Genomic DNA, 25,630 nt, shown 5'->3' with positions numbered 1-25,630 from the left:
CACCTGATATTTTCCCATAAATCATGATGACAATAATTTCTAGTTTACCCTCTGCAAGAAAGAAAATACATTAAGGATAATATAACATTAAGAGCCACTCAAACAAAATTTATTAAATGTTTTTAAAATTAAGCAAATAAATTACTTGCTAAAAAATTGTTATATTATCTACTGTAACTCTAGCTGGAAAATTTAGCTTTTTTAATATTACTTTTGACAGAGCAGATGTCATTTTTGAATAACAACTGATATATGTCTTTTCATTTCTCTAAAATTAAAGAAAAAGCACTTAAAATTCTGTCCTTTGCATGAGACTATTTTCCTCCTTCACTGAAGGTATGTGAACAGCATCAAAAAGTCTTACTCTGCCTTTAATTCATGATTTCCTTCAATTATGTATCTTTATAAATAGCTCTTCTTAACATAACAGCAATTCCTCCTGTTGGAGAATTCCTTTTTTTTATAACTCAGACATATAGTCTAATCGCCCTTATGTACCTGCTTTGTCATTAAAAAAAAATCTTATTGAAAATTAACAATGCTTTTAGTTTGTACCTATACAAAGCATCATATATCTACATTTCCTCCAGGTACACAAATATCCTTTTAACACTCACCCAGCCCCCACCCCAATATCAATGAACAAAAGATATACATGCTCACATAAGATAATAGTTGTTATTCAGTCTAATTCTAACGCTTGTATGGAAACGTATTCTATACTGCCATTGAAGACATTCTGAAGTAATATAATCTAAAGCTAGGTTTACTTAGTAAAGTAAAAATAAGAGTGCTTCTTCATAAGAATTGTTTCAAGAGATAATCATTTCATATCACTTTCCCATAGCTTTGACCTGAAGAAGCAGAAACACATTTTATATACTAGTCTAGTATACTTTTGTTATGGATTATTTTTTAAAGAAGCACAGTGAGCATGACCAATGAATAGAATGCATAATGTATGGGAAGATGAACAATGAATAATAAATGTTTAGCTTAAACAAGAACCTCTTTCTCTCGAGGCTCAATAGTTTGATCAAGACACTGTGTTTTAAGATGCAGCTTATAACCTACCACACTGAAATAGGTGGGAGAATGTGTTTCAGATAAGATGTGAATTAAGAAATCTCATCCTTTGGTTACATGTCTCAGGGAGTTGCACTTTTCCCTTTAATAAGTATTTCAGTTTAAAGAGAGAAGCCTCAGTAAAATGAAAATAAATGACAGTGCTATCTCCAAAGAGACAGTGTATTATTTTTAAATGGATGCTGTTTCCCATGCTCTGCCCCATGACATTTAAATGCTCAAATTAGACAGTCAAAGATAGGGTTAACTCCTTCCCACAGACATGAAATTGAGTCTCAGTTTTTGTTCTAATTTGGAATGGAAAAAAGACAAGGAAAAAGAGCACCAAACCTAAATAATATTTTTACAAAGATTACATATAACGATAACCAGGGACATAGGGCCATCTCGAATAAGGTCATTGCAACTTAGAGCTAACCTTCTTGATTACCGCCCTAATATTCTTTGTTACAGGTATTCAAAAAATGGAAAACAATTGTTAAGTAGTTATTAATAGATAATTATGTTTTTAAATGATTATTCATTGGTCTTTAGATTTGAATTTGAAATTTTTATTAGACTTTGAAGGTAATTGGATTTGAAACAATTCAATCACATAGACACCTGATATCATGCATCTTTACTGTTTGACACAAATCAGGCATGCTCATGGCATCAAGGGTCTGACTGTCACATTTGTTTTGTCTGGAGCAAATTCAAAACGTTTGTAAAATCTCAGGACAACATGTCCCCCAGTTTTTACATTAACCCCAATATAGTAGAAGAAATTTTGTGGGGGAAAATAACAATATACATAGATATTTTTGGTGATAGGATTTTCTCCCTCTTTTTCATTCTCATTTCACCTTGTTGGGGAAGGGTATTTTTAAGCATTAAAATGCAGCCAAGTCTCTACTTCCCCATTCCCAGTTCTGCTCAGGTTAAGAAAGTTGAAAATTTACTTCAATTTACACTGCTAGCATGTATTTGTTAGAATTTTAGTCTTATTATTAGTATTAGTATTATTTTCATTAATATCCCCAATATCAGAAGAGAAAATTGGTATAATTGATGTACTATTACTCTTTTAATTTCTAGGATTGCACAGGTGTCAGCATTCAGGTATTGGAAATAAGAATGATGAAATAAACTAGATAGCATTTTTTTTTCCTAGAAAAAAACAAATATCTGGGGCCCACAGTAAGAGATTCTGAATAATCATTGTGAGTTTTGTTTTGTTTTAATGTCCCAGGGGACTGTAATCTTTGGTCAAGATTGAAAAACACTCACCTACATTGTGGTTTCCCTGCAAGTTAATTATGCTACGTAAGGAGATGAAATACAAATCTGTCAAATTTGATTACATTTACAGGTATCTCAACTCCCTGTGCACTACTTCCAAATATATCTTTTATGCAGTGATGACTTAATTGTTACTTCCATGATCCAAATCCCTTTGAAGAGAGCTGATTTCCCAGTTTTCCAAGTATGGATACTAGACTACTTCCAACGGAGGACTGGATGTGATTTAAAATGTACAATCACAAGCAACTAGTCCAATTATATAACTTATCAACTTTTGAATCTTTACTGCAAACTGTAAATTGCAGCCATACACTCCACTTCGATTGACAGGAATGTCTAAGAGTTCTAATTGCCTTAGCAAAAGCAAATTTGTGGCTTTGCATAGAATGTTCATTCTTTTAAGCAAAGATGCTAACTAATAATTTCTCTGCTGAAAAAAGAAATGAAGTAAAATATTTCATGTTTTGATTAGCTATTTAATTTTTTGAAGTGCATAGGTAATATATTCTGCACAAATTTGACATTAAATGCTTATAGCTCTAATAGTATAGGATATACATAATGTATATTCATGAATTAGTTGTGCAATAGTTAAGTGCATCACTGAAAACAGTTTTGCATTATGCAACATACAAACATTCATTTACTGATAGTTTGTTGATCCATTTGCCATTCTCTTAGTGTTTATTTGGACTTAATTTTCATATTCTTCCTGATATGTAAACATGCTAAACTATTAATTTAACTTCAGTATTGCAGTTCACTAAACAGCTTAATGCCCTTGTTACACAACTGCTCTTGTTATTCATACTAAAACGGCAATTTTATGAAATCTTGTGGTATGAATATAGATTTACTAACGAAGTAAAGCTATTAATACATGAATTCATTCAGCTCCTCAGAGTGCATACTTAATGGAACATACAGTCAACTAATATACTAGAAAATCTTTGAGAATGAGATTAACTATCTCTGGGCAATTTCAGCTTTTACTTGAGAAATATTCATTTCTATCAAGTTAGCTGATTCTATTCTTTTCAAAAGGGTACACAAATTTAAACTTCAAAAAATAAGAATTTTAGAAAGAGACACAGATTCTAACCACACTAAATTAAAGGAAAGGGAAGCACTTCTGACATTACAATTTATCTTAGTTTGCAGAAGTGAACATTTGAGGCAGTTTACTGAGTATGGAGAAAATGTGAAATAATTCATGTGAAATAATAAAACTGTGTATCATACTAGTGGTTAAAGAGCAGACATGAAAAATGACTATCCACCCTGATGACTGCATCAATTTAACATAAGAAAATGTATTGAGTATTTCCCAAAAGAAAACATTAATTTAAGAATCCCAGATGCAAGTTAAGCAAGTTCACAGTTCTTGTGTAGGAATTATCGCTAATAATTTTTAGTCATTTATCAATTTACCTTCTTGGGGTAGAACCAACACTGAGATTTAATTTATCTACTTGTAAATTCACGAGAGTATGATGTCCACATTAATTTGTACATTAAGATATAGTTTTAATTTTCTTTAGTATTAAAATGTAAAATATAACTAAATTATGCTTAAAACATTTGGCTGAGTGTGTGCAATATTAATTGCATTTAAAGATGGGGAACTCAGAAGTAAATGTCTCCAAGTTCTCCCAGTGCCATGATGACTAAGTCAGGACAGGAATATATTTACTTCCAAAGTCCCTGGCTGTTACAGGACACACTCTAGCAAATCAACTAAGGGAATATGTTTCAGAGTAATGATGGTATTGTATTAATTTTAGCATGTACTTTTAGCTTTATCATAGATTACAAGAATCTATTATGGTTTATTTTTTCATACTTAGTGTTAAGTGGTTAGATAAGTTTGCCAAAATATTTTGCATAAAAACCTATTCCAGATTCCAAATATACATGTTTATAAATATATTATTTCTTCCCCTTTCAAACTCTCTAATGATTCCTAAGCAACTGTTTTACCTGGCAAATAGATTCTCTATTTCAATACACTTAATTCTGTGGTAAGCCAAAAGACTTGGAATAACCAAAACAATACTGAAGAAGATGAAAAGAGTTTGAGAAGCCGCAATATTTCCAATAATTCCCATAAAACTTAGTAATAAAATGTGTGGTATTGGCAAAATGATAGACATATAGATCAGTGCAAGATAATGGAGAGTCAAGAAAATAAACTCATGAACATATAGCTAAAACTGATTTCTTATAAAGACACAAAAGCAAATCAATGGGAGAAGAATAGTCATTTCAACAAATGATGCTGGAACAATTAATTGTAAATCAATATCTAAAAAAAAAAAAAAAAAAAAACCTTAGATACAGACCTTACACCTTTCAAAAAATTGTCTCAAAATGCACCTGAGATATAAATGTCAAAGGAAAAACTATAAAATTTCTAGAAGGAAACAAGGGGAAACTCTACATAATCTTGTTGATGAGGTTTTAGATATGACACCAAAAGCATGATACATTAAAAAATTGATAAATTGGACTATATAAGAATGAAAGTTTCTGCTTTATGAAAGAGAATGTTAAGAGAATGAAAAGGCAAGCCACGAACTGGGAGAAGATATATGTAAAACACATATCTGATCTTTATCAGATGGTTAGTTTGATGTGTCAATTCAACTGCCCAGTATTGCTCAAATTAAACATTATATCTGGGAATGTCTGTGAGGGTGTTTTCAGATGAGATTGTCATTTGAATTGGTGGACTCAGTATATTGACCTCCCCAGTGAGGCATCATCCAATCAGATGAGGGCTTGAATAGATCAAAACGTGGAAGGAGAAATTCATCCCTTTTTTTCTGCCTCGGTGTTTGAGATGGGACATCTCATTTCTTCTCTGTCCTTTGGAGTGGGTTTCATACCAGTGGCTCCCCTGGTTCTCAGGCCTTCAAATTCGTATTGAATTACAACCTCCCGGTTTTCCTGGGTATCGAGCTATTGTAGGAGTCCTCAGTCTCCATAATTACATGAGACCAATTCCTGATAGTAAATCTCCTTTATATCTATCTATCTACTTATCCATCCATCTATTATCTATCTATCTATCATTATCTCCTATATTCTACAGGTCTATTTCTCTGAAAAACTCTAATACAGGCACCTATTCAAAATACAAAAACAATTCTTAAAATTCCACAATAAGAAATTTAAAATTCTAGTTAAAAATGGGCAAATCAGCTGAAAAAAAAATCTCACCAAGATGTCAAAGATATACAGATGACAAAGAAGCATATGAAAAGATGCTCAATATCATTTGTCATTAAATTCCAAATTAAAACAATGAGATACTAGTATAGACCAACTAGAATTGATAACTTCCTTAATCTGACAATATTAGTTTCTGACAAGAATGTGAAGTAACAGAAACTCTCATTCACTGGGAATGCAAAGTTGTTTGCCCACTTTGGAAGACAGTTTGGCAGTTTCTTAGAAGGCTAAATTTTGTCTTAACCTGTGATCCAGCAATCATGCTTGTAGCTATTTATCCAACTGATTTGAAAATGTATGTCCACACAAAAATCTGAAAGTTTATAGCAATTTTAATAATAATTATCACTAGTTGGAATAAACCAAGATGCCCTTCAATAGGTGAATAAATTAAAAAAACAAACAAAAAACAACAACAAAAACCAAACAGGAGTACATATGTATAGTGCAGTATTACTCAGCAATTAAAAAAGGGTTAACTTAATGAGCCCAAACAAGGACATGGGTTAATCTTAAATGTTCACTGCTAAGTGAAAGAAATCAGTCTGAAAGGCTGAATACTGTATGATTCCATTTATATGACATTATGGAAAAATTAAAAACTGCTGAGATAGTAAACACATCAGTGGTTGCCAGGAGTTGGAAGGAATATATTGAATAGGTAAAGCAAAGAGGAATTCTATTTATAAGACAGTGAAAAGGAATTTTATTTTAAAATATTTTGTATGATATTGTAACTGGATATACATGACCCTAACCCATCTACAGAACTTTAAAGCACAAAGAATGGACTTTAATGCATGTATGTTTTTTTTTTAATTAAGGAAGTCAGAGGATTCCAGAATGGAATAAAGAATGTGACCAAAAAGAAAAACCTAACTGCCTTATAAATGTATGAAACCATCTCACCAAATAAGGTGAGATAAAAAGGAGCCAACTTAATTAACTTTGGAATTGAGTGGAAAATAAAAAAAACGAAAGCAAAGGGAATTCCACACCAGTACTGCAATCTGGTTGAGAAAGGTTTTTTCCATGGGGGTATGAATTAACAATTCTGAAATGACTATACATCATACTGGATTTAAACAACTAAGTAAATTTATGGTGGAAGGTGGAAGCTAGATTTTCTCACTGTTGGAGTGGACGGTTACAGAGAAGTCAGTGAAAGAGCAAGAGAAGGACTAGGAAGTATCCACTTCCCTACATCTAGTGTTGCTTGGTAGCTTAGAGAAAATTAACAGCTAACATGATTTCCATTTTTGTGGTTTTATTCACCTGATTATCAAATGTGCATGAACAAATTCTTGTGTTATAAATACGTGTTTTAACAGAAAACTGTATTCATTTGCAGTAAATCCCCCACCCCACCCTCATTTCCCAGTTGTTTCTTATTGTAGGGTTGCCACCTCCTTCCTGGGAAGGGCCATGGACATTTGCTTTTCTTTCTCATTCACAGCTCCCATCCCCTTTCTCAGAGCAGGAGGAGGAGAAGTTAGATTGACACACAGGCAATTCTTAATCTACTTGAAATGCTGTAAGAAGCTTGGTGCACTCTAGATGTGGCAGATGTTTAAGAATGACTTTGCCCTGTGGATGTTTTTGTGGGTTCTTCAGAGTCTGACCCCTCCAGACCCTTCTGATTGTGTGGGCCTTGCCTCTGCTTCCTCTGCAGCTCATTCCTCAGTAACTCTCTTACTGCTGGGATTCTTTACTATGTCAGACTTCCCTCTTGGGCAGACTCCGTTCTAAAATGAGGTCAGGCTGACACTACTGCAAGAACTCACTGGGATTCATGCACTTATTAATCACTCCCAGAAGGAAGAACAGTTATTTGGCAGATGCGGCATTTACCCTGCTACCTTACAGGTAATTTGATCTTTCCCAAGCATGGGTCAGGAAATAGTCCTTCTTGGCCTTCAATTTCAAGAGCACATAGCACATGCTCTGAATTGCTCTGTTGAAGCCTATTCATTATAATTGAATTAGAAATTGCATTCTTTCATTCCTATCTCCTGTTCTTATCCTGGAGAAAGCCACAAAGACTTCTTTTCAAATTAAATCCTCTTTAGCGATTCCCCCCCTTTAAAAAATTTTTCATCTTCTGTCTCGAGAATTCTTGGTTCTTATTGTGCTTATGCTTCAGCTGAAACTGAGATACAAAGAGTTCCATTCTAACATCATATTATAGTGATCCACTTCTGCAGTGGAATTGTTAGCATTTTAATCTCTTTTTATGTAAATCTCTCATTCCTAGAAAGAAAAGAAAGTAAAAAACAGACTTATAATTCAATTATTTACTCTTTTTATTTGCTATTTTTCTAATTTCATTCATTACAGATAAATCTTACTTTAATGTCAGTTAAGTTAGAAACTGTGAACTCCCATTTGTAACTGATACACAAAATTGTGAAAGGCTCCACTTAAAGACTTAAGCATTCTTTATTGAATGTTTATATGATCTATACAATACATTATAGATAGTACTACTACAGAGTGGAAAAAATACAAAATCCCATAACATTTCTTAAAGGTACTGTGGTAGATTGAATGTCTACATCCTAACCCCAAGAACATCTGAATAATATTATTTAGAAAAAAGCATACTTTGCAGATGTAATTAGATTAAGATCTTGAGGTGAGATTATTCTCCTAAATTCAGTGATAAGAATCCTTATAAAGAAGCACACGAAAGTGAGATAGGGAAAAAGAAAAGAAGGTCACATTAAAGATGGAGGCAGAATTGGAGTGATGCATCACAAGACCAGAAACTGGAAAAGGCAAAGAAGAAATCTCCTCTAGAGCCTCCAGAGGGAAAGTAGTATGCTAAAACCTGATTTTGGACTTCTAGTCTGCAGAATTGTGAGAGAATATATTTCTGACATGTTAAACAACCCCATTTGTGGTAATTTGTTACAGCAGCCTCAGGAAATTAATATAGGAAATCAGTTAGGTTACATTAAAATACTCTAAAAAAATAACAAAAGTATGGCACAAACATCCTTAATTGTATTTATCATTCATTTAACAATACAGGAAAGGTGATCAAGGGCAGGAAGTATCTCTTCTCAATACACTCAGATCCTCCCGTCTTTGTCTCCTTTATTCATAAGCTTTGCTATAGTTTGCATTCTTTCAGGAGAGGGGAAAAGAGAGGGCGGAGGAGTCAAATACACTCTGTTAAAAATACATCATTTCTGTTCCCATTCTATAAGAGAGAACTTAGTCACAATGTCACATCTCAGTGCAAGAGAGGCTAAGGAATGTTCTCTATCTTGTGCTTGGCTATAATCCTATAACTATGGATGAAGGAGGAAATGTTCTGATGAAATACTAGCATAATTTGCCAGACTTAGTGTTTGCCAAAATTAGAATTTGCCAAAATTGAAGTCAAGTTAATATTTTCAAATCATTACTATCATCTACAAAATTGTAAGTGTACATAAAATATACAGCTTTATTTGTACTTCATATGATAGTATGTAATTTTCAGAATGTGCACAAGGTACATTGCCTACATCATTTTTCTAAGACAAAATAATTATAATAAAGTGATTTTGCAAGAAATGATTCACACATTTTACTTAGATTTAGAAAAGCACAAATCCAATTAGCAAATTTTCTAATTTAAAGGTGCTATAAGTGTTGAATAGTTGGTCATTTTTTGAACCAAATTGCTTCTTAGAACCAATCATTATTCAGTGTATTATAAGGGAATTGAACACTCAGAATATGTCACCACACTTTTATTAAAACCTTTGAAAGGACAAAAGTTATAGATGCACATTAAATAACTTTAAAATGTATCAGATGAAGATAAGGGAAAAATATAAATGAAATATGGAAAAATCTCTTGTACTGTCAGTAACAGGAAAATCTACTTCCCCTGTGAAAAAAAGAAACAAAAACAAAAAACAGTGACTTCTGTCACACAAATGATAAATACAAAACTCGCTTTTCACCTTCGTAGCTAATTAAATTTCTTGATGTGTGCAGTTTGAAGATTCTGTTCAGTTTCTTCTAAAAAAACATATATACTAAGTTTTAAGAACCTAATAAATGTCTTACTCAAATAGCTAATTTACATGTTTCAATATCAACATACTTTATTTATTTGATGTGAGTAATCATGGAACATTTATTGATATCCACAGGAATGATGTCTTCAGAATCTGAGTTACTTCCTTTTCAGCATTTCATAAGTTACAAGGTCACTAAATTTTTTTTCTCTATAAATTTCTTCCACTTCCCAGTAAATTTTGGTCTTTCTAGACATCTTCACTATGGATTCAGCATGGCATGCTCATGGAATTCTTGTGAAGTTTCCCAACAATCATTAGTTTGTCTGAAGTTTCCTAGCTCAAGTCCCCGATAGTAAAATCCTGGTTGATTCCATTCATGTTTTCATCCAAAGCATGGTATAAGTTATTGGCTGGCCTATAGTTGGCTAACAATGGCAGGTGTCCAACCATGGTCCAGTTGGCTCCAGACAGGGGTCAGAATCATAGTGAAAAACAAGATTGCAAGTTTTGTTATTGGGGCTGTTGGCATAACAAGCATTCTGAGATTCACCAGTGTTCCAGACTCTCTGCTATCTTTATTGCACCGTTAATCTTTGAGAATAGGGTTTTTCGACTTTGACACAATTGACATGTATGCCAAATACTTTGCTGTAGGAGTTGCCTTGTGCATTTTAGGATATTTGCAGGATTCCTGGCCTCTACCCTCTAGATACCAGTAGCTTCCCCCACCCCAATGTCTCCTGTCATTGCCAAGTGTCCCCTGGTGGAGCAAATTCACTCTCAGCTGTGAGCTTCTGCTCTAGAATCATCTGGGACCTTTCTCTAAATTCTCTTCATGGCGCCAAGATTCTTCAGACTAAAACTCCAAGCTCAGTCACATGATGATTACATAAACCCCAAGCAGAAAGGATTTATTCTGCATGAATTTGTCTCCTGAGGAAATAAAAGGCCTTACCATTATGTTGATTAGCAGGTCCTGGGATGATCTTCCTCCCTCCTTACTTCAAGAGAAGAAGCAGTAGATAGAACCATTCGGCAGCTGACGTCTAAGTAAGGTTTTATTAGGTGAAGTGCTGCCAGTCTTCCGTGGGTCATTTTCTTAAGGCTTGTTCCAAATAACCAGAGGACTTGAAGTTTGCAGCTGGGATGACTCAGGCTCTATCATAGCAGCCTGACACCTGTGTTTCCCAGCATGTTGTCGGTCAGATAAACTCTGTCATTGTCTGGTTAACCCCCAAGCTAGAAGAGAAACCTCAAGTCTCTGCTTATGAGCCCACAGCTATCCAGCCATAGTTTCTGGAGTCCACAGGTGGGGTGTCACAGGCTCTCACACAGCAAACATGTGCCCCAGTTCCCCAGGTCATTCAAACTCAGATCCAACTCCCAGAGGTGGTGGTTGGCCGAGGGCATAGCAGAGAGACACTCAAAGGCTGCAGAACTGAGCCAGCAAATGCCTAACCAGAGGGTCTGGAGTTTACTTGGATGCCTGAAACCCTCATACAGCAGCAGCACTTGGGTTCCCCAGGTCATTCAAGTTTAGATCCTACTCTGCCAGGCTCTGATTCACACTGAGGGTGGAAGTCAGGTCTTCACAGGCAGCAGCAGTGACTTGGCAAATCTTCAACTGCAAGATCCTCAGCCAATGACTGGGTGGCTCAAGCTTAACAGAAAAGCCTCAGACCCAAATCCTCCAGTGGATTTGGTGCTGAGCAAGGAGGCAGTGTCTTGGCAAGCCACAACCTCCAGAGGACACTTCCTCAACTGAATCATCTGCAGGATGCATTTGGGATGCTGGAGCCCCTCACAGAGCAGTTCCATGCCTGGCAACCCCAAGTCATTGCTCCTTAGGTCCATCCTTATTAAATTCTTATTGGATATCAGAGCTGCTGTGAGGTCCTGATAGGCAGGGCTAGAAACTCAGCACCTCTTCAGCCCCAATTCTGAAGTTTGCATTTGGGGTGTCTGAGTCTTTGACAGAGAAGCTTCACCCCGCAGCTTCTCAGGGCATTGCAATACAAAACCAGCTCTATCAGATTTGGATTAGAGCTTAGAGCATCAGCAAGCTGTTCATTGTAGATGTCTGGCAAAACATTCCTCTTGGCTGACTATGCCAACAGCATCTGGACCCAGAAGTCCATCTCACCCTTCTTCTTCATCCACACTGTAGGCAGCCCTGTACCAGAGCAGCACTGGGGTGCTCCTGCAGTTCATCACACAAAAAGGAGGAAACCTTGGTGGTGATATTGCTGACCACGACCACTCGGAAGTGGCTCAGGGCCTGTTGGATAAATTCATCTTCCTGGATCTCATAAAAGCAGCTAAAGAGCTACTAGAAACCCTGCTGCAGGTAGAGCTCTCACTCTGAGCTTTGCTTTGGACTCACTCCAATAGTTCGACCTTGATGCCAGGGGAGACCTTCTAGCAAAGACTTTTCCCAAGGTAGCTTCTTGTTTCCTCATTCCCATGGGGAGTACCAAGAAGCTCTTTTCTGAAAACCCTACTCAGCCAACAGCATCCTCACATTCTGCTCTGGGCTGGACTCACTCTCCCCAACATCCAGGATATAGTACCTGGCCTCAAAGAGCTCCTGGAAACTCAAGTGGATGAAGCTGTAGAACACTGCACAGTTGATATCCTTATGGAAGATGATCACCTTGAGGGAGGAAGAGATATCCATCCCATCAAGCCATGCTTCTGGAAGTCCTGCTCCTCAAATGGGGTTTTCTGATTCCCAAGACCATATGCCACCAAAGAGCAAGGGCTGGAAAATTGAGGTCCCTGGCAGACTCAGAGGTAGAGCATGTAAACTGCTGTGGTGTCCTGGATGTCTGTCTCAGAATCCCCCCTGCCACTTTCTAATTGCTGCTTGAACCAGGTACAAATGACCCAACATATGGTGGAGACAAATCATAGAGTGAAAAGGGACTTGTTGTTTTTCACGAAATTGAAGGGTTTACCAGCCTGCTTAACATTGTGGAAATATGTGTAGAAGTACTTCTTCCTTTCTGTGTCAGAGAAGCCCAGGATCTCCACATTCTTTGGATGCTGGAGCAAGTGATGGAGCTTCTCCAAAGCCATGGCCTGGCAATGATGAGCAAAGACAACCAAGGCAGCAGCTTATTCTGAATCAGACTGTTAATGAGAAGCTCTGTGAGCTGTTTTTCCTGCCAGCAGAGGCACCAGGGTCCCTGGCGGTTGTAGAAAGAGGACTTGAGCTCCTCAAAGCCATTTATGATGGAAAGGAGGCACTCAGGAACTCAGACAAGCCCCCGGTAGGGCACGCTGGGCTCTGACCGGCAACTGGAGGTAAGGTCTTGCATGCTTTGCTGTGATGTGCTCTAGTACATCTCTCTTCAGTCGATGTAGAAAAGACAATCAAACTTGTTTTGGAAGAGCCTCCCATTGGTCCAGTCCAACATCACCTTCTGGACCAGCATGAATTTGTCCATCCCTGCTGCCCACTCCAGGGCAGCAGTGTACAATGGCTGTGTGGTGCTCCTTACCTCTCATACCATTATTCAAATTGCTAATTTCTAACTCTAAATAAGCCATTAAATGTTGTTAGAGCAGGTAAAGTGACATAGAAGGCAATTCACAATAGTTGGTGTGATGGTTGATTTTATGTATCAACATAGATGGGCCCTAGATTCTAATTATTTAATTATTCTAATAATTAAGTTAATAAAGTAATAATTAATATTCTTTCTAATTATTTAATCAAACACTAGTCTAGGTATATCTGTGAAGGTATTTTGTAGATGTTTCTAACATTGACAAGCAGTTCAATAAGTAAAGGAAATTACCCTAAAAAATGTGGATGAGCCTCATCCAATCAGTTGAAGGCCATAATGGCAAAAACAAGTTTCCTAGAAAAATTTTGCTCAGGATTGCAACCTCAGCTCCTGTTAGAGATCCTAGCCGGTCTGCTCTACAGATTTCAGACTTCCTAGTCCCCACAATCACATGAGCCAATTCCTTATAATAAATCTCTTTATATTTAATATATAATAATTTATATATAATAAATCACTTTATATATATCTTTGTATTTCACTAATGTATAATATAGATAAGCCCATATTGCTTCTGTTTCTCTGATAAATTCTGACTTAGGTGTATTTTATGAAAATATACAACTACTCTTCTCTATTGCTTTCATTTTATTTATTGGGTATGTGTAACATAAGTGGAGGACAATACTGTTTTCTTTTAAGCACGTTTATCTGTTAAATTTTGTAGAATCTATTCTAGTATATCAAGTATCATTAATCCAAGGAGAAGATCCTACTACCCACAATGTTTAGACAAGGTGTCAATGCCGGTATTAATAAAAAATACATTTTAACATCACATTCCCTGGTGGAGGAAGTAATGCAGTCATATTAAAGCCAATGAAAGCAAGAATAGCAGCTATTTCTACAACTAAAGTTTGTCCAAATTGGGGTCAACGATCAGGATATTTCTATTTGAAATGACCAATAAATAATAATGGTTCTTTTAAAGGCTGGGTATGATAGGAGTGAAAAAGAATGTGGGATAAGACATGCAGTCAGAGGAGAAGAGACACAGTGCCTACTTTATATTTTATAAATTTTGATACCAGGAAACTCAAACTCTACAGATTCTGTTTACACACATTTAAATTGGGACATATTTTTACCCTTATCACACAAGATTATTTTAAGAATGAAGAAAGTGTTAATTTAATAAAATGAAGTTCAAAACTAATATTTATTTGCTATTTATTTCTATAGTATTTTTTTCAATTTCTGGTAAGATCCTGAGGTTAAATCTAATAAAGGTTTTAATAATTCTATTGCTTTTCACTAGTAGCTGGTTCTTTATTCCATGAGTGATCCATGGAGACTGTTGGACTAAAGTAGAGTGGCCAGCAAGCCAGCAAAGGGGTAAGACCCAGCTCTTCTCTCTGTAAGACTGAGCTTATGCCTACACAGGCATTGTAATGATTCTCTCTGACCTACTTTAAACATTTTTATAGTTACATAACCATGAAAGATTAATCCAAGAAAATAGAGTTAAAATAGAAATGTATAGTGATACTATAACTAGCGCTGTCAGTGTAGAATGTATGGTTAGGAATTCTGCCTATGAATGTGTTTCTATCTGTGCTTGAAGATGGAAGTGGTTATATAGCTTATTGCCTATGAGAAATAACAATTATAGATAATATTTGTTTTAATTGGAGCTGGGGTGATTTAAAATATAGTAGTATCAAAGTCTTAACATTTATAGAAAACTAAAATGATATTGCCAATATTAAGAGAGGCAGAAAAGCGATATGAAAGGACACCAAAATATTTTCCCTTTCCAGCTATAGGAAAAATTAGATACTTCAAAATTTACTCTGTATAAAATAAGTAAGAATAGTCTAGTTGATGACATGTTAACAAACATTTCCCAAACCTCCATACCTTGAAGCAACAAGAATTTATTTCTTTTCTACATTTTAAATTTGTTCTGGGATCCAAGCTAGTTAGTGTCATACCATGTGGGATATCGCTGGCCATGGTGACAAGAAGATGGACTTTTACAGTAGTATCCAACCCCTGCACCATTAATAAGTATTGGCCAAGAAATAAAACTTTGCTGCTATATGCCACTGAGATTTTGAGGCTGATTATCATCACAGAATGACTCTCTCCTGATTGAAATAGATATTCGTACCTGAAGAAGGTTGTCCATGGGCATGGTTCTTCAGTTTGCACAGAAGATATGATTATGGGAATCTGAAAAATAATGATAAATGTTATACAGTAGCAGAAAAAAATAAAACTGTCCCTGGCAATATACTAAAATACCACGTATCTCGTGAAATTTTAACTCTGGGACAAGAAGTGTGAAAACACTATTAATAGAACACATTTGTTGTTGTTTGTTGTATTTGATAAGGTACTGCCAGAAAAAGAAGAGCTCAGGAAAAACAAAACAAAACAAAAAAACAATAGAAACCCCAGCTTATCAGAATTAAGAAGAATTAAGAATAGACAGACAAGATAATTGAAGTCCTGTAGGTTCATAAGAAGAAATTATTTTTTACCTTACTGTCTCATTATTCCAGAAAAAAAAGAAGAAAAAAAAAACAAGACTTGAGCTATAAATATTTATTAAAATTTAGCAATATGAAAAAAAATTAGTATTTTATTACCCATGGTTAAAACCTGAATGGATTAAGATGCCTCAGTACAAGCATGACCTTACTATTGTGTAGGGTCTAGTACTTTTAACTGCATAAGGTGACTCAGAGGATTGAGGCTAGTGGTAAAATCCCCAAATCAAAGACATTTAAGCTCAGGGTACCTATATTTGGGTCTATTGTAGAGGCAGCAAGAAGTAAAGCAATATAGCAAATTTGAGAATTATCTCAAAGAACTTTCTTCTTTTAGCTATTTTCATATATAGATAACTGAGATCAAATATGTAAAAATCCTAAAAAATTAATAGATACTGTAAGGCACAAAATAATTCTTGGACTTCTAACTACTTACAGGCCGAACGTCTGAGACATATGCTTTGCTCTCAAAAGATTGACATTGCCCAATGCTTATTTCACAGAAGCCAAAGTGGCTAAAGGCAGAGGAGAATCTCTCAGAGGGGCCCAGGAAGAATGGCATTCAGGGCCATTTTCAGGGAGCAGGAACAGTCTAATTAAGGAATGTTGTCCAGTCCTGAGGTAAAAACCATGACAATTTTGGCTCAGAGGGATTTAAGGATTGATATAGACCAGGGACCAATGCAAGTTTCCATTTGTTTCTTTTCCCAGATTGGAGATCTAGTAGTTCTGCAGAACACAATCCACCTCTCTATGTTGCATTTGTGATGAGAAGATAATTTGTCCTGTTAGTATATAAGTTCCTGGATCAAGAAAAGACACAAGTGAAGCTGATGTGGATGCAACTGTTCTAATAGAGACTAAGTCTCATAACCCAGAGGTACTAGATTTTGAGCTGTCTCATGAATGGAAGGTGTTGTAAACTGCCTCCTTGGGGAAGATGTTTAGTATGTTTTATACATAGAAAGAAAAGAGAACCAAACATGTGATTTATGGTAAAGCCTTTTAATGCTTTTCTATATCTGGTTTAACTTCTCTTTAGGTATATGGGAGGCTTGCAATTACACAATTGCACAAATGACAGGGTCATGTGACTCTAACTATGATTTATTGGTAGAAGTAGCATGAAAAACAGCATTTAATTGCTGGGCAAGAACCTTGGGCACTCTGTCCTTATGAATTAGCACACCAAGATGTTTCACGTGGAAAAATAAAGCCTAGTTATGTTAAGATCACACTAGGATATTCTGTTTTCTAAGTATAATGTAGGCCACCCTGACTGATATACTATCTCAGCACAAAACACATAGATTTTAGAAATATTATAACAAACATACATTAAAGTGTACTAATGAGATCATAAGAAAATAAGGGAATAAGCAAAACCCCAAAATAATTTAGTAAAGCTGAGAACAGAATGGAAAGTAAACATGGATCCTGAGGCCAGATTCTTCCTGTGCATTGGGGTAGAATAGCTTTACGCAGTGAAGCTGATTTTTAAGACTTGAATGTTTAGAAAGTAGTAAAAGTGATGCTGAGTCCTCTGCATTAAGTTGGGACTGCAGAGATTATAGTTTCAGTAAAAAATAGGCTTACAAAAAGCATTTCACCTGTAAATGAAAAAAATTAAGGAAATGTAGTTGCTTGGCCTGGTATTAAGTGGAAAAATATTAATAAAATGAAGTATTCAGAGAAGTTGTTGACATAAATCTTCACTCAAATGAGTCCTATGACTGAAATAATAAACCCTACATGATCTTGGAAATTCCAAGCATAAAATTTAAATCTCATTGGACTCTGTTAAGTAGAAGACCCCAGTTCCAATAAAAATAAAATTTGTTTTAGAAAAAAGCAAAACTCTCAATATTCCCTCCAAAAATGTCTTCCTCTTATGGATTGTGACACGAAGTATTATTAATGCTGGAATTATCCAATATAAAATATAAAATGACAGTGGATAGATATTTTAAATTGAAAGAGAGAGTTTTAAAACTGGATAAGAAAAAAATATCTAAATTCAAAACAAACAGGAAATATAATTAAACAGAAACTTTAGAAAAAAAAATATAACAACTAAAATAATATATCCAATGGATGAGTTGGTAACATAATAGAACAGGCCCGGCTGAAGGTGAAATTAGTAAAATGGAAAATATTAGTCAAGAAACAGAATGCAACAAAGATATAAAGGTACATGAACAACATCTTGATAGATATATTGAATAGAGTCAACAGTAATGAATAGTTCTGACATACTTCTAATTAGGCTTACATAAAAAATAATGAAAATAGGAAAATATATTAAATATATACTGGATAATAATCTTCTGGAAGTGAGTAAAATGACAAATTACCAGATATTGAAATCCTAGTGCATACTGAGCAAGATAAATTAATAAAAATCCAGAGCTATGTAGTTATCATGATTTAAAGTGTTCAGCAACTATAGAAAAATAAATCAGTGGGACACAAAATAGAACTTAGAAACAGAGTTACACATAAATAAATAGTTGATGTATGAAAGAAGTTGCATTATATACCAGGGAGGAAAGGATGGACAACTCAAAAAAGAATACTGAAATAACTGGTCATTCATTTGGAAAGAATAGTTTCCCTAACTCACAATAAAAAGAAAAGTAAATTTCAGACAGATTAAAAATAATATGTAAAAGAAAATATTTAAAAGGCAATATGAAAGAATGTCTTCATTAAATATGAAAGGGAAAAGGTTTCTTCAACAGGAAGGAAAAAACTTCCAAAAGTGAAAAACGTTTTATTTAATAAACTTGACCGCTGTAAGATAAAGAATATCTGTATACTCCAGTACCAGGCAAATTAATTAAATTAAATTAAAAATTAAAACTACAAACTGATATATTTGAACCCTAAATAATGTAAAAAAAGTATTAGTTTATATAAAAATCACCTAGGAATTATGCTAAATCTCATTATTTATCAGAGAAATTCCATCAATTTAGGGCAATAGTTTGAGTACAAAAGGTGAGCAAACTTTGCATCTCACAATATTGCACACTGAAAAAATTGTGCAAAGAATTCTATAATCTTTTGGGGGAAATTGTAAATTGACAAAACCTTTCTGGAAAATATGTTGTAGTTATAGATATGAGTATGTAAGTGCCTGCACTAATGACTTTGTATCTCCATGATAAGGTGTATATCCTTAGGAAATTCTTCTATATGTAACATTAAAATAGCTATACACTTATTCAGAGAAGCAATGTTTTTTTTTTAAATTAATTTTATTGGAGTACAGTTGTTTTACAATGTTGTGTAGCTTCTACTGCACAGCAAAATGAATCAGCCACACATATACATATATCCCCCCACTTCTGGGTTTCCCTCCCATTTAGGTCACCACAGAGCATTAAGTAGAGTTCCCTGTGTAATACTCTATGTTCCCATCAGTTTTAAATTTTATACATAGTATCAATCCTGTATATGTGTCAATCTCAATCTCCCAATTCCTCCCACCTCACCCGTTTCCCCCTTGATATCCATACATGTGTTCATTACATCTGTGTCTCTATTTCTGCTTTGCCAATAAGGTCAACTGTAAAATTTTTCTAGATTCCACATATATGCGTTAATATATATTTGTTTTTCTCTTTCTGATTTACTTCACTCTGTATGACACTCTCTAGGTCCATCCATGTCTTTTATAAATGACCCAATTTCTTTCCTTTTTTTGGCTGAGTAATATTCCCTGGTATATATGTACCACATCTTCTTTATCTATTCTTCTGTTGATGAACATTTAGGTGGCTTTCATGTCCTGGCTATTGTAAATAGTGCTGCTGTGAACATTGGGGTGCATGTATCATTTTGAATTATGGTTTTCTCTTGGTATATGCCCAGTTGTGGGATTGCTGGGTCATATGGTAGTTCTATTTTTAGTCTTTTAAGGAAACTCCATACTGTTTTCCATAGTGGCTGTATCAATTTACATTCCTACCAACAGTGCATGAAGGTTCCCTTTTCACCATACTCTCTCTAGCATTTATCATTTGTAGATTTTTTAAATGATGGCCATTCTGACTGGTGTGAGGTGATATCTCTTTGTAGTTTTGATTTGCATTTCTCTAATAATTAGTTATGTTGGACAGCTTTTCATGTGTTTGTTGGCCATCTGTATGTCTTCTTTGGAGAAATGTCTATTTATAGGTCTTCTGCCCATTTTTGGATTGGGTTGTTTGTTTTTCTGATATTGAGCTGCATGAGCTGCTTGTATATTTTGGAGATTAATCCTGTGTCAGTTGCTTCGTTTGCAAATATTTTCTCCCATTCTGAGAGTTGTCTTTTCATCTTGTTTATGGTTTCCTTTGCTGTGTAAAAGCTTTTATGTTTAACTAGGTGCCATTTATTTATTTTTGTTTTTATTTTCATTACTCTAGGAGGTGGGTCAAAAAAGATCTTGCTGTGATTTATGTCATAGAGTGTTCTGCCTATGTCTTCCTCCCAAATTTTATAGTGTCTGGCCTTACATTTAGGTCTTTAATCCATTTTGATTTTATTTTTGTGTATGGTATTAAGGAGTGTTCTAATTTCATTCACTTACATGTAGCTGTTCAGGTTTCCCAGCACCACTTGAAAAAGCTGTCTTTTCTCCATTGTACACTTTTGCCTCCTTTGTCATATATTAGGTGACCATAGGTGTATGGGTTTATCTCTGGACTTTCTATCCTGTTCCATTGATCTCTATTTCTGTTTTTGTGCCAGTACCATACTTTGTAGATTACTGTAACTTTGTAGTATTGTCTGAAGTCAGGGAGCCTGATTCATCCACCTCCATTTTTCTTTCTCAAGATTGCTTTGGCTATTCAGGGTCTTTTGTGTTTCCATACAAATAGTAAAATTTTTTGTTCTAGTTCTGATAAAAATGTCATTGGTAGTTTGGTAGGGATTGTGTTGAATCTGTAGACTGCTTTGGGTAGTATAGTCATTTTCATAATATTGATTTTTCCAATCCAAGAACATGGTATATCTCTACATCTGTTTGGGTCATCTTTGATTTCTCTCATCAGTATCTTATAGTTTTCTGTACATACAGGTCTTTTGCCTCCTTAGATAGGTTTATTCCTAGGTATTTTATTCTTTTTGTTGCAGCTGTGAGTGGGATTGTTTCCTTAATTTCTCCTTCTGATCTTTTGTTGCTAGTGTACAGGAATGCAAGAGATTTCTGTGTATTAATTTTGTATCCTGCAGCTTTGCTAAATTCATTGACTAGCTCCAGTAGTTTTCTGGTGGCATCTTTAGGATTTTCTATGTATAGTATCATGTCATCTGCAAACAGTGACAGTTTTATTTCTTCTTTTCCAATTTGTATTCCTTTTATTTCTTTTTCTTCTCTGATTGCTGTGGCTAGGGCTTCCAAAACTATGTTGAATAATAGTGGTGAGAGTGGAAACCCTTGTCTTTTCCTGATCTTAGAGGAAATGCTTTCACTTTTTCACCATTGAGAATAATCCTAAATAATGTAAAAATGTGTATTAGTTTATATAAAAATCACCTACGAATTATGCTAAACCTCATTATTTATTAGAGAAATTCTGTCAATTTATGGCAATATTTTTAGTACAAAAGGTGGGCAAACTTTGCATCTCACAATATTGCACATTGAAAAATTGTGCAAAGAATTCTGTAATCATTTGGGGGGAATTGTAAATTGTCAAAATCTTTCTAGAAAATATGTTGCAGTTATAGATATGAGTAGATAGGTGCCTGCACTAATGACTTTATATTTCCATGACAAGATGTATATCCTTGAGGAATTCTTCTGTATGTAATATTGAAACAGTTATAACATTATTCAGAGGAGCAATGTCTGTAATGCTACCAAAAGAGATATAATCCAAATGTCATCAATAAGGAATGGCATATGGATCATGGTAAAACATACAAAGGGATTCTATCAAACAGAGAAAAAAAAAGGAAGTGCTGCTGTAAAGATAAGCATGGATTAGATGCAAACATATAATATTTAGAAAAAAAGTTACAAAATGCTACATCTAGTAAGATGTAATTATTAATAATATACAATATGCATATTTCTATTATTCAAAAATTTAAATGTAACAGTATATTATTTGTGAATCCATAAAAATTGAGGAAAGCGATATTACAAAACAAGTGAAAGTGGCTACCTGTCCAATGCAGGTCAATTCATACAAGTAGGGAAGGCATAGAGAAGAAATAATATATATACATATATATATATATATATATATATATATATATATATATATATATATATATATAACTTAATTTGTATACTTAAGAACTGACAGAATATGACACAAGGTAAAAAATTCAAATTGTTGTGATGAAAAGTAGATTTTGCAAGTTTCAAAACAAGTAATTTGAGATATTTAGAAGAGAAGATTTTTTTACTCGATAAGAAGGCTTCATGGAGAATTTGAAATGTGGACAGATCTCTAAAGATATGTGGGGTTTGGACAGAATCACATAGTAAACAGGCAATTTTAAGTAAATAATTTAATTCTTCTTGACCTTAACTCTCTGACATATGAAATAATTAGATTATACCAAAGCATCTCTATGCCCTAACCCTCTCCAACCTTCTAGAGTTCACCAGTTTTATAGAGGTCTTTAATTTCTGGGGCAGGAAGGGGAGTTTGATTGGGACAGTGTAACACAGCAGGAGTAATATTCTTCAAGATTTTATAATGTACCTCCAACAATCACTACAGTTACAAAATTGACAGGCAAGATTTTAAGAAATCTTTTAGTCACAGTTCTACATTACATAATTCATTTTCATTTTCAAGAAAATACAGTGGTTTTGCTTTGTGTTGCTTACCAAAACAAGAAAAAGACTTTCTTCAATTAAGGTAAATAATTATTTGAATGCCTAAACCTGTCAAATTCAATTTTTTGCATTTTTTACTTTATATCTTAACTTCCTTTCTCAATGAAGTTATTCCCATTAACTTTCTCTCTCTCTGTGTGTGTGTATATATATATATATATATATATATATATATATATATATATATATACACATATATACTTATATACATATACATATCTACACACACACACAATAAAAACCTGCAAATAACCTTAAAGTGGGCACTCAATATCCATAGCTCTGCTTCTGCAGATTCAGCCAACTTTAGATTGTGTAGTACTATAGCACGTATTTACTGAAGAAATTCCATGTATATGTGGACTTGTGCAAGTTGAAACCCGCATTGTTCAAGGGTCAACTGTGTATATATACCACATAAAGTTACCACTATATATAAATACATCTATATTTGTGTTTTGTGAAAATTCTGTTGGGGAAGCTTATCAAGAAGATGTAACTTTGATTTGACCTGTGAGCTGTACCCGCTATTCAAAGTCTGCTCATGCCCTTCCCTGTCCTTGGAATGTGCACTCTTCTTGCCTTCCTGAAGTTAGAAGCTACCCAAGGACACAGCCTTGAGACAGTAATATGATGGACTGTGTATGTGACTGAACCCAGTTAAAGCCTCTATATAACTTTTAAGTTTTGGTGGGTAGTTTTGGATATCCACTCATTTTGAGACTGCCAGAGACAAGCTTCATAAGCAAGTTCCCTTGATCATTAAATCTGCCACTTATCAATCTGGCGTGGTCTACATTTTTCTTTGTTTTCTCCCTGCCCTCCTTTGGAGAGGATTATAATCCTCAGATTATACCCAGGAAGCTCCCGAGGGAGGCTCCTGAGGACATAGCAACCCAACAACTGGTGAACCTGTCAGAGAATGAAGAAATAGGCTTTGGGAAAGAGGTGTCTGAGGTGGAAACCCTGCTTGGCCCATATGTCAGACGCTTGTGGTCTGTCCCATGAGTACAGGGATGCCCTGAAAATGCTGGCTGCTTTAATGTGTTTGTTTGAGGAACCTTGCACTGTGCACTGTGGCCAAGAAGGAAAATAAATGGCCACCATGGTGGGCTGGCCATTGGTGAGCAATTCAGCTGGACACCAATGCTCAAGCAGAGGCTGAGGCTCAAGTTAGAAAGGTGGAAGAAGAGCTGAGGTTAGAACGTGCGGTTTTCCACTACTCTGCTTACTTCACGGCTGGCAGACAATGTGGGAGAGTAGGATAAGAAGTTAGAGACCTTGGCATGCCATTTTGCAAAGCTAGGAGGGTACAAGATGCCAAGGACTATGATTCAGGTGCTTGTGACGAATTGTGATTAGGAAGGTGAGAGGTAAAATCTCTGGAAGAGTGATGGGAATGAAGAGGAGGATGTGATGGTAACTCATGAGAAAACTGACAAAATGCCCCAGGCCCAGTGACCACTAATACAAAGAATAAATTTAAGTAGCATTTAAAGAGAAACATTTATGAGAAAACTTACATTTTTCTCTGTCCCTTGAAGTTTGAAAATCTTATCATATTTTTGAAATTTAAATACTCCAGGAATTAACAAAAACATTGCCTACAGAAACTAAAGGAAAGAAAAGGGGGAGGGGGGGGAGAAATGTAGCCTTTTAAAATACAGACTGCTGTAGCAGTTCCCTTGCCTAAATTGATTTGTAAGAGAGCTAAGAGTTTTTGTTTGTTTGTTTGTTTTTACAAAACTTCTAGAAATGATAAGGATGAAAGAAAATGACTGTATATGAAAAGCAGAATGTGTGTTTTCAGTAATAAAATAGGTGAAACAGCAGAGAAGGGGACAGGGCACAACCTTTAAAAGAATTGTGCAGCCACAGGACATGACAAAGACTGGTTAGAACCAACTGGGGTCAAGATGGCAGAAGATTCGACATCCACTACACCTTGAGCCTCATTGTATGCTCATTGTAATGCATTAGCTAAATGACATACCCAACAGAATCATGACAGTTCTGTGACCAACCATAAAAGGTCAAAAAGTGGGCAGTGGCCCAATTCCTGGAAATCCCCACCCCCTCCCTGAAATAATTGGAACAATCCCCCCACTCATTAGCCTATGAAATTACCCAGCCAATAAAAACTAACCACGTTATATTTTGAGGCTCTCTCACCTTCTGAGATGGCTCACACTCTGTCTGTAGGGTGTGTTTCTCTCTAAATAAATCCACTTCTTACCTATCACTTTGTCTCTCACTGAATAGTTTTGAAAGGAGACATCAAGAACCACAAATTCACCGGGAACATAGGTATGAGGAATGGAGATGCGTTTGGGGGAAAGAAAATAGATTTTTAATAATAAAAGTTATAAAGCACATGTTTTATTTTTGGTAAAATAAAAATAAAGTAATTTTGTTTTAAAGTAAAATAACTGTTTTAGAATAAGAAAAGAAAAAATACGACAAATTTTAGTTAGATATAGGAAGTTGCAGTTTTGTGGAAGTCACAGAAGTTCTATGGAGGAGGAATCTTGAGAAAGAAATTTTATGTGTGGTCAGGCTGACTAAAGTTGGAATAGAATTATTTAAGTTAAAGGGAAAAAAAAGAAGAGTTAATATCAAAAAATCCACTGGTACAAAACGAGAATTTGTTTTTTTCCCTGTTAAAAGGGCAAACATTTTCGTATGTAATTGGTCTGCTCTTAATACGATATTGTAAACAAAGGTTTTTCTTTATCTTTAATGTAATCTGCCTAGAAAACAAAGATTCTGTGTTTGTCTTTATTGGATCTTTAACCATGTCCGTTTTTTGAAGTCTTTTGTTATTTGCAGTTATTGATTTACTCTGAAGCATTTGTAAGAGCATTCATACAAAAATGTTTTTTTTTTTTTTTCAGTATACCCTTAGCAACTGAGTTATAAGACCAATTTGCTTTCATGTGGGAGGGGCAACAATGGACCTTTCCAGTGCCTCCCCAAGTGGGAGGTAACCTGAGACCTGTTCCTGTTCTCCTTCTTCACATTGGTAAAATGGGCCCTTTACATTGATGGTACAATGTCAACATGTGAGATCTTACCTCTGCTGCAGGACAC

At 35.1% G+C, this 25,630-nt stretch overlaps 1 pseudogene; it reads right to left on the bottom strand.

Moving 5' to 3' along the window:
* Positions 1–7,848: 7,848 nt before the first annotated feature.
* LOC137751864 (NACHT, LRR and PYD domains-containing protein 12-like) lies at positions 7,849–15,332 on the bottom strand (annotated as a pseudogene).
* Between the last annotated feature and the right edge of the window lie 10,298 nt (positions 15,333–25,630).

The sequence above is a fragment of the Eschrichtius robustus genome, chromosome 18 (assembly GCF_028021215.1).
Source record: "Eschrichtius robustus isolate mEscRob2 chromosome 18, mEscRob2.pri, whole genome shotgun sequence".
Taxonomy (NCBI): domain Eukaryota; kingdom Metazoa; phylum Chordata; class Mammalia; order Artiodactyla; family Eschrichtiidae; genus Eschrichtius; species Eschrichtius robustus.
This window is presented reverse-complemented; position numbering and strand designations above follow the sequence as displayed.